Raw genomic sequence first — 6,000 nt, 5'->3', positions numbered from 1 at the left:
GCAGTGAGCTGTGACCTTGCCACTGTACTCCAGCCTGGGCAAAAGAGCAAAACTTTGTCTTTAAAGAAAAATAAGTAGTAGTAAAGAGTATAAGATACACAGGGTGAATAATTGTGACAAAAACACAGAAATTGGAAAAGCAGCCTGAAAAAATCAAATAACCAAAAAGAGGTCTTGCCAGGGATTCAGTATGGTATGAGCTACAGCATAAGCCATCAAGAGGAAAACTGATCAATTATTGGCTCTTAGAATATTGCTCATTGAACAGATTGTTCAAGTAATGAAAGAGGAGGGGAAAAAAATCCAGCACATTAGTTAACCTGGCATCAATTAATGAGTTTCTAATAAGCCTTGTCTTATGATACTACCTGGAGGTTACAGAGCTGGTATTCTGAGGAATAAGCATCAGTGAGTTGGTCAGATACAATAGACGTTTAAAATAGGGCTTCAGGCCAAACATGGTGCCCCACGCCTATAATGCCAGCACTTTGGGAGGTCGAGGCGGGATCACTTGAACCTAGGAGTTTGAGACTAGCCTGGGCTGTTAAGCTTTGTTAGGCAAGACCGCATCTCTACAAAAAATTGAAAAGTAGCTGGGCACAGCTGATGCCTGCAGTCCCAGCTACCCTGGAGATTGAGGCAGGAAGACCACATGAGTCCAGGAGATTAAGGCTGCAGTGAGCTATAATTGCACCACTGCACTCCAGCCTGGATGACAGTGAGACCCTGTCTCTTAAAAAAAAAACAAATGAAAGCAGTGGTTTTCAACATCAACTAAGGATCTTATTAGAAATGAAGACTGCAAGCCCCACACCTGGAGTAGGGCCCAGGAATCTGCATTTTAAACAATTCCCTTGTCCCCAGATAAGTAATTCTTAAGTATTCTATCATAAGTAGACCTGAAGCCGTATTTTGACCCTGTACTAGTATGTTATTTTAGTATAATCATTACTGAATTCATCATACTTTTACAGTAAACAGTACTTACTTTGAATAATAACACATTACACTTAATAGTAGTGAACTGCATTCTCGATATCAAAAGCGACTTTTGATGTAGTTCACTCTGGACTCGTACAGGAACACTAGCCTTGCAGATTCTCCACATAATGGAAACTGGCTATAACCCTACCTAGATCTGAAAAGTGAAGGGGGATCAACCTAAAATATGTAGCTTTGTAAACAGTTTTATATCCTGCATCTTAGGGGGAAAAATCAGTTGACGCAGATTGAAAACAAGTTGTTCCATAAGGTTTATTATGAAAAACAGTAGCCCTCCTACCCTGCCTTTACCCCACTTTCCTTGCCGCACAATAGTCCTTCCAACTCTTGGCCGATTTGTTTGTATTTACCTCCATGTCACAATATGAACATGTTTTCATGACTATTCCTTGATGGTTTTTTGTTTGCTTGTCTTAAGACGGTCTCACTCTCCTCCAGGCACGAGTGCAATGGCACAATCATGGCTCACTGCAGCCTCAACCTTCTCGGGCTCAGGTGATTCTCCCACTTCAGCCCCCTGAGTAGCTAGATATACTGGTGCACACCACCATGCCTAGCTAATTTTTGTATTTTTTGTAGAGACAGGGTTTTGCCGTGTTGCCCAAGCTGGTCTTGAACTCCTGGGCTCAAGTGATCTGCCCGCCTCGGCCTGCTGGGATTATAGGTGTGAGCCATGGCACCCGGCCACCATTATCTTTTGAATCCTCTCTTCCTCCTGCCCACCATGAATATACTTCCTCTCACCCATCTCCCTGATATTGTAATTCTGGTTAGATCATATTCAGTGTCAAATTGTTAAGATGTGATTAAACTTTTTAAAAATATGACAGTGTCATAGTGATCACAGCTGAGTCATATAATGGACTAGATTACTGTGGAACTTTTCCCTGTAAGTAATCCTCCTGCATTTTTATTTGCTTAGTTTTCTATTTGTCACTAATTCAACCCCAATCATATCTAAAGATCATGACACATCATTTATCAGTTATTATTCTTGACCCACCCCAATCTGGACTCGTTTCTCCCTGTGCTTGGTGTGTCGCTGTCACCCTGGGCACTCCCCACACTGCTCCTCTGTTGGATCTCTGTTTTCTGTGTAACCTCTTCTTTTATCACGTTATTTTGGGGGAGTACCTGCATGTCTAAAAATGTGCTCACACTTGATTTGATTGGGTATGAAATTCTATGTTGGAATTAGTGCCGGGCGCAGTGGCTCATGCCTGTAATCCCAGCACTTTGGGAGGCCGAGGCGGGCGGATCACGAGGTCAGGAGATTGAGACCATCCTGGCTAACACTGCAAGTTCCGCCTCCCAGGTTCATGCCATTCTCCTGCCTCAGCCTCCCGAGTAGCTGGGACTACAGGCACCCGCCACCACGGCCGACTAATTGTTTTGTATTTTTTAGTAGAGACGGGGTTTCACTGTGTTAACCAGGATGGTCTCGATCTCCTGACCTTGTGATCTGCCCGCCTCGGCCTCCCAAAGTGCTGGGATTACAGGCGTGAGCCACCGCGCCCGGCCAGAGTCCACATCCTTTTTATATGACTTGGTTTTTTTTTTTTTTTTCCCCCTTCTGTCATCAGTGTTCCAAAATTTCAGAATGACATATTAATACCTGCCTTGGCGAAGGTCTGTTTCCATGCCAGGCCCCTTTCCGAGTGGACTCTTGTCCTTAATTTCTGGGAAACTTTCTTGAATTCATTCTCAGTGATTTTCTTCCTTAGGTTGTCTGTGGTTTTTCTTTTTCTTTTTTTTTTTTTTTTATTTTTTTAAAGACTGAGTTTCACTCTTGTTGCCCAGGCTGGAGTGCAATGGTGCCATCTCGGCTCACTGCAACCTTTGCCTCTGGTGTTAAGCAATTCTCCTGCCTCAGCCTCCCAAGTAACTGGGATTACAGGCACCTGCCCCAAAACCCGGCTAATTTTTTGTATTTTTAGTAGAGGCGGGTTTTCACCATGTTGGTCAGGCTGGTCTCAAACTCGTGACCTCAGGTGACCCACCTGCCTTGGCCTCCCAAAGTGCTGGGATTACAGGCGTGAGCCACCATGCCCGGCTGTCTGTGGTTTTTCTTTCTGGAATTTCTGTTACTCAGATGGTGGACCCAGAATTACCTCTCCTCCCTGTGTGCCCCAACCCCAATTTTCTTTTCTTTTGATCATAATTTATGGAGGATTACTCCAAGTTGATTCTCTGATTGTTCCTTTTTATATGTAGATATATAGAAGCAGTACCTTGTTCCTTGTTGCAACATCTTTGAGGATATTAATATGCTCTGTAGAAGCTTTCATCTCCCTGCATATGTCTTTCCGCTTTCTGTTCTTCAATTTAATCTTTCATTTTACAGGCTTTCTTTAGCTGCCTGGCAATCATTGGTAATCTTGCTTATATTTAAGAGTGGAGTATTAAAAAGAATATGTGTTTGTAAGATGATCTCATTGAGCTTCTTTGGGGAAATCCCCAGTGTCCATACTTCTAGAACTTTGCTCCAGGCTGGACAGGTTCTCTTGGAGAAACGTTTGGTTTCACATCAGGAGGGTTTACTCTGAGCTGCTGGATTGAGAGCTCTGTTGGGGAAGAGGGTGAGAGTTTCAGCATTCTAGTATGTCCACATTCAATTCCTTCATCCAGGTCTCTGGGAGGGCTCCTAGTCCAGAAACCTTCTAACCCCCTCTGGAGAATAAGCTTCCAACTTTTTTGCCAAGATTGGGGAAGTCAGGTCATGTGGAAATATGAATGTTTAAGCATGTTTTTGCTTTTTTTCTTTGAAAATATATTACTTTAAAATGAAGAATAAGGCTGAGGGTGGTGGCTCATGCCTGTAATCCCAGCACTTTGGGAGGCTGAGGTGGGCGGGTCACCTGAAGTCAGGCATTCAAGACCAGCCTGGCCAACATGACAAAACCCTGTCTCTACTAAAAATACAAAAATTAGCTGGGTGTGGTGGCACATGCCTGTAATCTCAGTTACTGGGGAGGCTGAGGCAGGAGAATCGCTTGAACCCAGGAGGTGGAGGTTGCATTGAGCTGAGATCGCACCACTGCACTCCAGCCTCGGCAACAGTGCGGGACTCTGTCTCAAAAAGAAAAAAAAAAGAATAACTCAGATTTAAAGAAGATATAGACTAAAGGATGATGTCATAAAGGTAATTAGACCAGTATTTAACATGAATTCTGAGCAGGACATGGTGGCTCACGCCTGTAATCCCAGCACTTTGGGAGGCCGAGGCAGGTGGATCACGAGGTCAGGAGTTCAAGACCAGCCTGGCCAAGACGGTGAAACCCCGTCTCTACTAAAAATACAAAAATTAGCCAGGTGTTGGGGCGGGTGCCTGTAATCCCAGCTACTCACAAGGCTGAGGCAGAGAATTGCTTTAACCCAGGAGGCGGAGCTTGCAGTGAGCCGATATTGTGCCACTGCACTCCAGCCTGGGTGACAGAGCAAGACTTCATCTCAAAAAGAAAAAGAAAAACCAAAAACATGAATTCTGGTTCTGAGTGCCACCGTGACCCCCTCTCCCAGCCTCTGGTTGGTTATCTGTACAAGGGTGGATGTGGACTCACTTGATTCACTGATAGTATCCCAGCCTCTACACCAGTAGAACCATAACCTTAAAAAACAATCAAAGCATACAGAGTTTTTCTGCCACTAGCCAAGATGAAAGTAATTGACTTATCATTGTGTCTGAAAAAACACACACAAAATAATATAAAACAATGGTTTTCAAGACATCAGACATTGAAGGAGAATAATCCCTGAGAAACGGGAAATAAATAAGGGGAGTTGTACAATTGCCCCAGCTCACTGCCTTACAAGAGTCTCCAAGCTGTGTGGCACAGGGAGGGGGACTGAAGCTGACCTACCAGCCTGTCTGCATTGAGAAATGAGAGCTAAGAGTTCAGAGAAGCCACCAAGGCAGCTAGGACTATAGGACAGAATGCCAGAGAAGAAAGCCACATGGAGAACCCAAGAGATCTGCAGCGGGTTGTTTTTGAATATTCAGCAGAATACTGATGAGCACACCGATGTGAGGAAGTTAACAGGCTGGGGAAGACCCATAAAGAATTGGAACAGTGCTTGGCGTCATGCTAGGCTGAGACTAAACATTTTCCTACCAGTCAGACAAAAAATTCACAGGATATGGAGTACAGTGTTGTTTTAAGATGTACCATATCTGATTTTGTTTTAATTAGGTATGGTAAGACCCAGAGACAGCTGCCTTGAAAGAATGTATTACTTACAGTTCTCAAAGAAGGGGGCAAACCACGTTACGTGGGCCATATGGGGAAACACCAGCCTGAGTCAGGAGGCAGAAGGAGCAATGACAGAGCAAGACCCAGAGCCTTCATTGTAGTTTTCTCATGAAGGAATGAGTAAGGCAGAGGAGCAAGTTTGAGCAAGTTGAGGATTGGATAGTCTTAATAATTTTCAACTGGGTTATAAGTGGTCTCTGTAAAGTACCTTGCCCTGAGGTGATTGAGGGTAAAGGAAATACTGGCTTAGTGTATGAGAGTTTAGATAAAGGAGGCAGTTGTGGGTATGGACTTTGGATTGTTTGGTTTGTACATGAAAGACACGCTGCCAGCAAGTTGTTTACTATCTCTAGGAATTAGCTAACCCTGGGAGGAGCATCCTCCAGGATTAGCAAGGCCCAAGATACCAAAGCATCATAAAACAGAAAACAAAAGGCATGATTAATACAAATATCCAGGAAGGTCTTGCCTGGTAAATGAGGAATAATTAGCCCAAGACTGAGCACTGGACCTGAATAACAAGTCATAAAAACAACACATTAAAACATGAAACTTTTTCCGGACCAATTAAATATATCCAAGAATAAGACTCAAAAAGATTTATAGGAATATAAAAATGTCCAGTACCCCACACAGTAAAATTCACTATGTCTGGCTCCAGTCAGAAATTGCTAGGCATGCAAAGATGCTAGAAAGCACAGCACATAATGAGATTAAGAGATCCAAAACTACAGATGTTAGAATTAGC

Source organism: Pongo abelii, chromosome 23 (assembly GCF_028885655.2).
Source record: "Pongo abelii isolate AG06213 chromosome 23, NHGRI_mPonAbe1-v2.0_pri, whole genome shotgun sequence".
Lineage (NCBI taxonomy): Eukaryota > Metazoa > Chordata > Mammalia > Primates > Hominidae > Pongo > Pongo abelii.
The sequence above is the reverse complement of the archived record's forward strand: the minus strand, read 5'-3'. Positions refer to the sequence as shown.